Consider the following 12,519-nt stretch of genomic DNA (forward strand, 5'->3'; position numbering starts at 1 on the left):
GTATTAACCTCCTGAAAATACCCATAACGTGGGATAAAAATGCCATTTGATTGGGCAGCCATTCTGTAAAAAACTTCCAAATGACATTTGTCTAGTAAAAAGCTGAAGTTAAGCACTGGGTGGGGTGGATTGCAGCTCTCATACCTCATTCATGCCGAGGTATCTGTGAGAAGCAATGACTGGAGATTCCCTTTCATAATATAATCAGCTACCCTGCAAAACATGTGTTTACTGTAAGAGCAACTTATGTTAACAAGGCAAAGCAACTTAAAAACTACAAAGAAAGAATTTTAGTGAGCAAAATACTATGTCCAAAAGCTAACATTTTCCCTAATCAGGGCTCAAGAGGTAGAGCAGTTGTCCACAAATTGGTGGTTGCCAGAGGTTTGATTTTGAGTTCCACCTGTCCATATGTTGAAGCACCTTCAAACAGGTCCTGGTTGGCAAAACAATACCATTTTTAAGCCCTGATGTTCGATATTCAGTAAACAGATCCGCTTTGGTAATAATAAACAGCATGTTTCCCAATTGTAGCGTCCTGTAAACTGGCAGGCATGACGAGAGCCAGATTATAAATGTGTTAATTAATATTCATTTTGAGGGTTTGAGGTACAGTAGAACCACCTGTTAATTGAGTAAGCCAAGCAATTAACATCTTATTTATAGCACATTACTGTTCATACTGCCGCGTTAGGAGCAAACAGAACGATAAGATTTTCAGGAGTTCTGTACAACTTGGTGAACATACGTCCTCAGCACAGGATCATTTGAGTAGAGCATTACCAACCTATTCCTTCTAAAAAGGGTCATTAGGATTCAAACATTAAAAAGTTCGAGTAAAGGGGAAATTAAAAGAACCATCAAACAAAATATGTGTGTCAGCAATGGCGCCAAAATTAGGCAAAATCAATACAAAAGATTTCAGTTAAACTCGTGTGTTATTGCCAGATAGCCAAGACTTTATTACAGTTTTACTGTAAGATAGCACTTTGACAACTTCATTTTTAATTTGCGATGAGCTATCATTATGGTCTGATAAGATATCTTAGAATCCATTCAATAGATGAACATAGAGAGAGAGAAATATCAGGCGCTGGTTCAGCACTATTATCAATTTAGAGTGGAAATGGAGACACATCAGAACTTAAGCGAATAGGACCAATGGAAACCAATAATTATAGAAGAATTATTTCTATGTGTAATTTGAACAATTAGGAATGACACATTTACCCCTTCGCACTCAGCTCTAGGCTTAAAGTCCTATAACTGTCTGAACATCCTATAAGCAATGGGACTCCCCTCCCACTGAAAAGGATAATGGCGGCTCACTATAATAGTGGCAATAAAAGTCTGGATACATCTTCTGGAAGATGAGAGAGACACCGAGGGAGCGAATAAGTGAGTGAAGACAGATGATTGACTGCCGATACTGCAACACGAGGAGGGAGTGTGTTTATTGATGGAGGATGGAGAAGTTTTCTCTGCAGAAGCCACATGACCCTCCTACGTCTATTGCATCCACACAGGAGCACAGCACAAGTTGGCATTCACTGTGGTATAAAAGGCAGACATTAAAAGACTGCGACACAAAGGCACATGTATAGATAGAAACCATGCGTGTGTATGAGTATATGCACACAGACTGACAAACACCATTTCCATATTTACTGTTGGGTGAGAAAAGGAGAAGGAGGGGATGCAGAAAAAAACCTCATAAATAAATGACAATGCACAGCTTGCCCTGAAAATAGAAGCATAATTTTGTGTTTGTATTATATTCAGGCGGGTAAAATTTAATCTTCCTTTTAATACCCTCTATTGTATAAACAGAAGAGCGGTTGGTGAAATATAAACATTAGGAATGTAACCTTATGAAAATCGTTTTGCCATTGAAAAATATTATCTCTGCCTGCTTGTTTATTAATGCAACTTGAGGCATGTAGCCGCCATCAATGACAAAACACCCCCATTTTATTTTTTATGTTGGACAGGAGGGACTCTATAAGAGGGAGTGGCGAAATGTACTATAAAGTTAGTTCAGATAAATCTAGTGCATGTTAACATTTGCAGCCCCATTGTAAATAACAATGCGATCAAAATGCATGAATGTGAAGTTCTTATCGAGAACCAAATGGAAACAGCAATAATGCTAACAGAAAAATAGAATATATTTTACATTTCCTAAAAAGTCCTGCTGCTTATCGTCTGTGTATGTGATGTAATTGGTTGACTAAATTATATAGGAGAAGTATACTAATAATAATGATATTTGATCTGTGACAAGTGAAAACAGAATATGATGTAAAGCATCTCTGACTATGCCACAAATCTGAGAACACGGCTGAGTAACTGTGAGCTGTGGATTTTTTTCTTCTTTCCCTTTGGCTAAAAACCAGCAGCTCTACAGAGAGCTGTGTTGAACTGGATCTGATCTGCTGTTATATCATACTGTAAATGGTTGAGCCACAGAGACCAAACAATTCTGCCAGCAGACTAATCACTTGGGCTGGTAAACCAATCCTCCATGGACATGCACCGCAAGTATGAAAGCGTGTCTGCAGCCCCGATTATTTATTCATTTTGTTTGATTCAGGATGATGTTCCTCCCTTGGATTACCGTTTTTCCTATCTGGAGAGCGCTGGCACTATGCCCTCTGTTTAAGATATCAGAAGATTTGCGGCATCTCGTTGCCTTGTGTTGGCTCGCCTGGGGAGTTTCACTAAACATGAAATGGATAAAGCCACAGTGATGTACTGTTGAGAAAGAGAGAGAATGGAGGAGAGGAGGGATAGAAAATGAAAAGATGTAATGGGTTCTTCTGTTTCACAGAGAGAGGTGCCGTTGCTGCCGCCGGAAGCTGCTGCCGTTCCTGGGATGCAAGATCGCAGCAGTCTCAAGGGAGAGTCTGAGAGAACTTTAAAATATCGCTGGAAAGGACTGACTGACTGTGTGTTTCTGTAATCGGAGTGCATTAGATACAGCAGATTAATTGACGCAACAACCTTGGTTTCATCTTACTAGTGTAGAGCTGTTAGTGGAAAACAAACATCTAAAATTAGGAAAATACAGGCCATTAAATATAAAAGCATTTTTGCTCAGTGATTCCAATTTATGTTTGAACAAAAAAAAAAACTTCATATTAAACCATTTGTGTGTTTTCCTATTAAGCATGTTAATCCAGAGTCATCGAAACATGCCTACAGTATTTAAACCTGAATCATTGCACAGTTTGTGGCTACTTGGGCTCAAGGTGGTCAACCAACTCTGGCTCTTACCACATCTATAATCACATCTACACCTGGGATTGACTGTAAAGACCGATTTGACCACATGGTTTGGTAAAATCAGTAAAACAGTGTTTGTATTTGACCTTGTTCACTTTGTCCTTGCTCCGGAGGTCTTCCCAAGCACTGGTAATCTTCATCCATTCATATGATTCTACGTTAATTTCACACTAGTGAGTAGTGTGATTCAAATGTCTTTCGGCAAAGTTCAGTTGAATTTTGCCAAGGTTGAATACTTTGGATCCAGCTGACAAGCACTTGCCACATTTTACTACACCAAGTTACAGCCGACACCACCACCACCAATTAGAGGTGTGGTTTCTCAACCAAAGAAATCCTTATTGCTACACTCCCACCAAAATTCAAAGGGGATTTTAGAAACAAGACTGGCATTCGGGTCCCTCTCATCTTTAATGTCCAGTCATTCAAGTACTGCACAGCATGAGACATACAGTATAACTATATACAGTATAACATAACTGAAAAAGATAAAGTAAATAAACATTACTGTAACATATTTAATTGTCCCGGTTCACTTGTCAACTACATGCAAATGAAACCATGCATCCAATTTATTCTTGAGGAACATAAACAGTGTTCTACATTCATCCGAGTCAAAGTGTTCCCAAAGAAATGCACTGTTTACAACAACAAGATCAGTATCTTCCCAATCGGAACCAATATAAAACTCACCTCTGCATAATGGCTTGGGATCACGGGAGAAGACACTGCGGCCAATACCACACATGGTTTCTGATTTCCTGTCTAAATCGGCGCAAAGCATCTTGCCTTCAGATGGATTACCTGTTGGTGCATTAAGTACAACCTAGACCACATCTGAAGCCACAGGAGACGCCAGCTTGTGCTTCCTGAGGTGCTTTGACTATGGCCTCTTCAAAACCACAGGGCTATTACATCTGCCTGTTAAAAGCTTTGAGGGAGACGTCCGGTCCAAGTCAGGGCTCAGTGAGACTCCGTACTAAGGTGACTAAACACATCCTTCTCTGTCCAGCTCATCAGTTGGATCTGGTACAACTACTTTTCTCATCATGGCACCACCTAAATTAACAGCTGCAACAAGAGTCACTTACTTTTACTCTCAGGCTGCAAGACAGAGGCGTGAGCAAGAAAACCTGACGACTGGGGGATGAATTACAAAGCGAGACTCTGCTTCGGACTATACAAGCCAGGCGGAAAATCAAACATACAGAAGAGTTTGATCAATTGCCTCGATTGAGAGGCAATGGATTTCGCATTATAACCACCCTGTTCATTATTGGCTGAGTTAGCGTCCGCTCGCTAACGCCCCCTCTGTCCTTTCCTGTTGAGGAGTGATGATCAATTTGGAGTGATGCGTTTCCCTTCACACACAAACTCAAGTGGACGCACACTACCTCTCAGCTCATCATTGCAAAGGAAGAGGCGACGCTGTGGGCTGGCGTTCTGTGCCAGTAGAAACTCACTGCTTACATGAACAATAGCTCAATTAGAGGCATCTCTTCGTGTGATGAGATTGCTTTTCTTATGCTAATCAGTACATTTAACTAAATGCTCTTCAGTTGGTGTGTGTGGTCTGATCATTTCAAAATGCACTGTAGTCACATGCAGGCTGCGCCACACTCCAACTGGCATCTGAAATCACGTTCAGGGAAGAAAGGATAGAAGTGCTTTTCTGACAAGTAAGTGAAATTCCTTCTGAATTGAAATCATATCATAAAATGAACAGGAAACAAGACTGGTAATGATAAATTACAAAGACAATGTTTGAGGTAGATAAATGCCATAACATCTCCATATGCCCCATACAGTATATTTCAGTATTATTATTGAAATTTTAGCCCTTTTAGCTCATTCGTAAGCTGCAGCTGTCCCGGGTACTACTACTACAGCAATCCCTGCACTAGGGGTCATTGTAACAAGGTTTTGTCTGTATCCATTAAAATTAAAAATTATTTAAAAACATTTTACTAACATTTAAATACATACTGTAAGCAGTCCAGCTTGTGTCCCCAATCCTAATGCTAGCCTCTGTACCAACTACACTACATACTACATAAATAATGAAGAGGAATATTACAGAAATGCTCAAAAGCCTCCCAAACTGATGTTAAGGCACCTTCTAAGTTACAGTGGAACACAACCAGCAGCTTCAGAAGTGAACCAAACACATGTCAACGTTTCCCCCCCTGGAGGCTGGTTGCTGTAAAAGTCATAAACCTGTCCCCTCCATGTCAGCAGACGAGACAAATCTAATTAAGAGTTCAAAGTACACATTAAATGCACATTTTCCCAGAGGGTGGCTCCTTGCATTTTAGTCAGGTCTCATCATACTAATGTTTAAGTAGTAATTTCTTCTATGTTGTATGTACGATACATTAGTGCAAAGCAGCTAAGCAGCACAAATGAATAGCAAATACCTCTTCATTCATTTTTTTAATTCACTGCCAAATCTGTACACCAACTTGATGAGGTGTTCTCTGGCTGAATGGTAGCCATCAGTTTGATGTAATGTCTAGATATTCAGAAGCTAATATCAGTATGATGGAGTTGTTTGAGTACATAACAGTGGCAGAGAAAAATTTGATTAGATTAGATGTGATGGGTCAAATTCAATCCAGTTATCCAAGGTTTTACATTTTGTCACTATAAGTACTAGTTATCAAAACATCACCATGAACAAAAAAAATGGGAAAAGCAAGTCATACTTTATAACCATGAGCTATTCTTCTACATACTGTATGAATTTCTGCTTTTAGCTCAGCTTCTCTCCTGTGCCTCTCTCTGCCCTTTCATCTCATACAGTAGCACTGCCTATCTATCATTGCTGTAATCAACACAATGGAGTCCTCATAGGGTCCATAGCGCCCCTCCCTGAACATCGACCTGGGAAAGTGTTGGATTCGCCAAAGACTGAATCATTCTTAATAGGAAATATTAACTGAAGGAGATTATGTCACAATAGTCAATATATGAGGTTGTTTCTTTCTGACTGCTCACTTTCATGAATACATGCAGATGAATAACAATGCACACAATCCAGGTAGTTTGCCTCCAGCCTCACTAATTATTATTTCTGAACATTGAGCAGCCAAAGCTTGAGACTTGGCTCTCTGTCACTGTTTAATTTATTTTAATTGCTGAGCTCTAAAAGTAAAAAACAGATTTTTGAATTATCCATTTAGAAAAACTATTTAACACAAAGAATGAAGACAAAGAATAAGAGTAAGAACCAGGTTGTGACACTGAAAGATCTCATGACAAAAGGCTGTTCCATGATTTTAAATACAGGAGAAAAGGTCGCTGCTTGAAATCCTTGAAATTTACAATTTTGTCAATCATATCTAAGTGACAAAATTGTAATCAAGTACTGAAGTCCACAATCAAAGCATGGACATTTATCCAAGAAAATAATTTGGGCTGAGATTAGAAATATTTCTATATAAACTTTGCTCTTAGGGACAATCAGATGCCTGATGCATTCAGTTTGCAAAATATGTTTCAGTTTTGACATGTGGAAAACAGCCTTAAAGATGGCAGCTCTATGAATAATGAAGCAAAATGAAATGCTAATTCACTACGAGTGTCAGAAGAACTTATAATTCATCATATTGCTTATTTTTGGAGCACATGACCCACAGCAAAGAAGGTGACTGCTTCTGGCATGAGTCTCAGTTGTCATGGGGCCTCCTGGAAATATGATGATGAGCTTTAATGCTATGAACAGAAGAAAACCCAGTGAGTTTTCACTTTCAAATATGAGCTTTGTTTGACACCACTCCATCATTTGTTCCTTCACTGAAATACTGCATCACTACACGATGTGACTGCTTAGCATGCTAATTAGGTACTATAGTCTGTGTAAACAACATAATTTCATAAGGACACAAACACTGCAGGACAATCTACTTACCCCAAGCACTTTCTATTACATATCTATCTACATAGTTTTTGCAATGGCTTGCAGCAAACCAATAGCCGATACAAAGGAAGGGATTAACCAAGCATGAGTCCACAGACACATTTACACACAGACACATTTATTATGGCTGTACTTGTTTTAAACGCAAAACCTTGACTAAACTGCTTCACTGAATAGTCTCTTGCAACGCCCAGCATAAACTATTAGTGATAGAATTTATGCATTTAATATATTACAATAGAAAATGAATTTAAAAAGAAAACGCCATGAGGGAACACGTTATCTTTCCCTTCGGCAGGTTCCTGGTTTAACATTTTGGCAGCCTCGTCACTAAATGAAAGAACTATTTCAATTATTGTACAGCATTAAATTATACTTTGTGGAGAATGTGGTGACAGGTCTGCAGAGCTATAACGGTTCCCCTGCCTCTGGCTTCTCCGTCAGTTTTAATGAAGAAACCTCTCCACAATATGAGAGTGAGAATGACAGAGAGAAGGGAGGTTATTCACCGCTTCCTAAATTTGTTGCAATGACTGCGAATCATCACAGAGAAAAAGAAGCCACCTTTCAAGGTCAACATGGACTGCAGGGGCTTCAACTGTCCCGAAATCTGCAGACTGAAATCGAAGACAGTAAAATATTCTGCTAAAACTAATTGAATGCGTTTCCTACTGTTGAACTTACTTACAGCTTGTCACCCCATTAATAGCCCTAATGTCTTACTGTGCAGTGGTTTGCCACGGGGATCTAAGCTCAAAGCTGACTTGTTCATGCAGATATTCCCTCAACAAACATTAGGGAATGTCATGTGCGGAAATATATTGCTATTATACCTGTTAAGAAAAACACCTCTGGGCAGGTGTATCCTCCTTATGCTCACATTAGCTCCCTGCTAGCTGCCCTTTCCTTCTGAACATAATGCTGCCTATAAATGGCGAATAAAAAAGGCCTCTCATAACCACTGCCTCCAGTGCACCACTGTAAAGTATTACCATCCCATCCATACACATATCAAACACTGTATCCCTGTAGCATATACCCAAATTAAATACCACCTTCAGTAGCAACCAACACCCATCGAAGGCATACAAAATACCCCCAAACCCAAGGACACTGTGCTAAATAGGCTGGCACAGCTTAAAATAAGGCTAGCCTTCATTTGTATGTTCCTAATGTGCCAGCATCGCTCGCTGTACATGGCCCGCTGCTCTGAACACATGGTGAGTAATTGCCAACACTCGACCTCCATTCTGCACTCAATCAACATGGTAACACCATGAGGATAAATCCACCAACAGTACAGCAAGACATACACTGGTCAACACAACTAATGTGCAAATGGGAGCATTGTGTCAAAGGTGTCACATGACTCAGAGACAAGGTTATTATTGGAGGAGACAAAGGTGACAGCTGGGACTCTCCAAAATTTGTTGAAAAGCTATACTGTGGTTATAACTGGACATTTACAGAACTGCAATATAATAATTCTGGTCTACTTTCTTGACATCATGATAATAAATGCAACAACCATCAACAGACTAAAGCCTAAAACTGGAGTAATACTTATACTTAATTTACTTAACGTTCAAAGCAACATCTTGTAAAATCTGAAACCACCACAAAGTGCTCTGTATTTGTTGCAATACCTTTAACACCTAATTCATAAATGCTGATCACTATAATCTGTTTAATCTTGGTAATACAAATTGTTACTGGATTGTCTCAATGACAGAAGAATGGACGTTTTGGATCCTGAAGTTAGTTACACTTTACATTGCTATAGTAGGTTCAGAACACTCTGTTCATCATCGTACAGTTGTCCCATTTGTCTCCATTCTCACCTTTGACCCAAAGGCAAATGGTGATAAAAGCACCCTTCATTGCGTTCGACAATAAAAGCAATAGACAGTTCTTGAGTCAAGCAGCACAGTAAACAAACATAAATAAAAGAGAGTGGGAATCAATGAAAGAGGAGGCATAAAAAAGCAGCACAGTTCCAGAAGCTGATACACCAACACTTCACCATCAGTGCAGCACAGAAATACACACGAACACACAGTGGTTGGATTCCATTAGCGTTGTCATATACTGTACAGTACAGTATATACTGTATGAATATGTCAACACAGCAACACGTCTAAGCTGGACTGATCTCATTAGTGCTCATCACCATTTTTTGGTCATTTTTCTGCCGGTATAGTTCCTATGTAGCTTGGTTGCTTAACAGACATGTGTCAGACTCAGAAGGCTAACATCAGGTTATTTCTGGGGTAGATTTGGGTCTGAAAAAGATTTGAATTAATTAGGCTGGATGGGCAAAGGTAGAATTTAGAGGCCATGCATCACTTTTTTATGACAATATACAGAACAGCTGTTAAATTTAAAAGTAGCTAAGAAATTGTCTATATAAAGAGTTGCCGAGTGTGTGTCTGACATATGTAGTGTGTGACACAGAGTGGAATTGGATGGAAATCAGAGGCTGGACAGAGATGACGGTGAGCAAGGTGGACAAAAAGAACCTGCACAAAATTTAAATGTATAATATTGTTATTTCTCTCACAGAACAGGCAAGATAATTAATTAACTGTCTATATTCAAGTAGAGGAAAACCAAGGAATACCTCTTTGCTTGGTTTGACTGAGCAGAAGTGTAACAAACTAAGGTTTATTAGAACAGATCCCAAGACAAAAAATACTGCTGATGCCTACTATGAGTTTTTGGGGCTAAAATTGCTTTACTTTAATATATGTTTATGATTTAGCCTTACTTCACATCAATTTAAGTTACAATTATAATCATCATCATCATCATTCCTGGATGTTGCACTGAAGCAATATTCAAGTTTTTTTTGGATGTTTGTTTTGTAAAGGATGTCTTTACAAGTTCAGACATGGAAAATAAAAACAGTCGAGCTTGACCTTCCTCTTCTATCATCTTCCTGTTCCTCTGCTCCAAGCATCCAGCCCATAACGGATTAGCTCAGAGGAAGACCCATTTCCTCCCTGAGGCTGCTAAAATATTAATCAAAACACAGAGGAGTGTGCAGCAGCTCCCAAGATGCATGTCTTCTAATGGTAATACATGGGAAAGGCAGAGAGGGAGGAGTGCTGCCTGTAATAGCCTCACAGAGGGGGAGGAGAGAAGGAGGGCCAGAGGTGACAGGGGCTTTCACAAGGGACAAAGAGAATGAGAGAGGGGGGAAAGACAGGCAGGAAGAGAGGTGGAGCGAAGACACGAGGTGTGTGGAATATCGACAACCCAGAGAGCTTCAGTGCGATCCAGCACAGGGCAGATCACAGAAATATCAGTGTCTTTACCAGTCATCTGTGTGCTTACAAGGGTAGTCTCAAAAAAGATTCTTTTCAAGACTCAAGTTTGAAAATGTAGCGAAAACTACACAAAATGCCAAATTCCCTTCCTTGTCGTCTTATTTCATGTCTGGATTTGTTGGCAACTGTCTGCATGTGTGAGAAAGATAGAAGAGCAAAGATGTTACGGTTGTAACAAGGACTTTTTTGCCTTCCTGCAGACAGAACGTATAATGCCAGGTGGCCTGTATGAGCAGAGAAAGGCTTTTCTCTCATGGGCCAAATCTAAGCCTGTCTCTGGCACTGAGCCACAGCCAGTGGGGAAAATGATTGGAGTATCCATGTTGGTGACACGGTGATCATGTAACGAAGCTTTGTTGCGGTAAGGGGGAGACTAAAAGGGTTATTTCTGCTAATTTTCCATGCTTGCCTACTAGTCTCTCTGATATTAAGTGATGCAAGAACATTGACAGTTGTCATGTTTTACAGAAGAACACGGGAAGCATATTAGCTTAGTGAAAACTGTGAAATTAAAGCACACGAAGCAGGCGGCCCCCTGTTTGCTTGGAAGACACACCAAGTTTAAAGCTGACAGCTGTTTGGAATACCAAGTCTGCAGGAACAACAAGCAGGGCTTTATAAAGAATGCAAAACTGTCTATCCTCAAGGGTCATATTCGACTAACCTGCCTGCAGCTGAGACAGTGGTTCACTATCAGGTAATTAGGGAGACACGGCGCCCCCATGGGTTACACACTCTCAGCGTGCACCCACACTCCTCCCTCTGCATCCAATAGTCTCCTAAAAGACGCTGCCCCTGTGTGAAAGGCGACACGAATCAGTGACCTCTGTCCACCTGACCATGTCAATAATTAGATGCAACTGGAGCTTTATTGTATTCAAATGAGGCTGTCGCGTGACAGTAATGTTGAAGAGGCACCAGTAAAGATACACCAACATGAACATATTAAAGAAGCAAAACCAAAAGTGTAGAAAGATAAAGTTACAGCAGAAACTATGAAACAGAGAAATGACCACACTTTCTAGTCCACACATGTACTTTGCGTTGGGTAAAGATGGATGGGTAGGGGTTAAAATGGTCTGTCCCGGTCGTGGGCCTTTGTCTATTGTGTTGCTTTGCTTAATGTAAACCGATAAAGCTGGGTAACCTTGTGAGCCCAATCAATGCTTATTTAGAATACCATTGATTAACAGTTCTGATTATTGATTATGTCATCCCACTCAAGATATGCCAATGGCTCTGATAAGAGGTTGCCCAGGAACAGAAGTCTTGTCCACCAGGCTGCTGGACACACACAGACACATACACGTATGGCGACACACACAAAAATTGGCTTTGCTCATTCATTCATTCAGAGTTCAACATCTTTCTCAGACTCACATGCACACTCATGTTTTCACTCATGAAGACACGAAGGATGAGGACAGTACTAGTCTCTGTTGACACGAGATAATGTCTGCTCATCTGAGACCTAAACATTGAAATTACCACACCATCTGTTCGTGGAGTGTGCCCAGTGGCCATTTAGAAATGTTATCTCATGAACACAACATTTCCTAAACTCATTTGAGTTTTGTATTGTTGGCAAACAGTGGAGCAAGGATGCCGCTAACTTTGTCCTGCTGGGTGTAATTTACACCCAAACAAACCGTAGGATGTCTAAAGCACAACAAACTATTCAAGTGGATTCATAATTGAGTGGTTGGACACATCTGTAACTCATCAAACAGGTTTTATCAATTCTGCTGTCAAGAAGCGGGCAAAGAAGTGGCCATCTGTGTGGTTACTGTGAGGCTTGGTGTTAGTCAACATGTGTGTGTGTGTGTGTGTGTGTGTGTGTGTGTGTGTGTGTGTGTGTGTGTGTGTGTGTGTGTGTGTGTGTCTGTGACAGTGTGTCAGTCGTGTGGAAATCAAAGACCCACAACTAGAAGTGTAAATACTGCACTGCAAATACAATTTGTAGCATGGTTTCAACATCACAGTGCA

At 40.2% G+C, this 12,519-nt stretch overlaps 1 long non-coding RNA gene across 2 annotated transcripts in view; it reads right to left on the bottom strand.

Annotated features, from left to right (window-relative positions):
- Positions 1-238: 238 nt before the first annotated feature.
- Positions 239-12,519, bottom strand: part of LOC114851912 (uncharacterized) — a 70,554-nt gene continuing 58,273 nt past the window's right edge. The window contains exons 2-3 of one of the 2 annotated variants that reach the window (XR_008694108.1): positions 11,198-11,328; positions 239-1,550 (exon numbers count right to left, since the gene is read on the bottom strand). This is a non-coding gene — a long non-coding RNA (uncharacterized LOC114851912). Of the gene's footprint in view, positions 1,551-7,264; positions 10,216-11,197; positions 11,329-12,519 lie in introns of those variants that run through there. The other variant, XR_008694107.1, reaches the window with a different exon arrangement.

The sequence above is a fragment of the Betta splendens genome, chromosome 3, assembly GCF_900634795.4.
Source record: "Betta splendens chromosome 3, fBetSpl5.4, whole genome shotgun sequence".
NCBI lineage: Eukaryota > Metazoa > Chordata > Actinopteri > Anabantiformes > Osphronemidae > Betta > Betta splendens.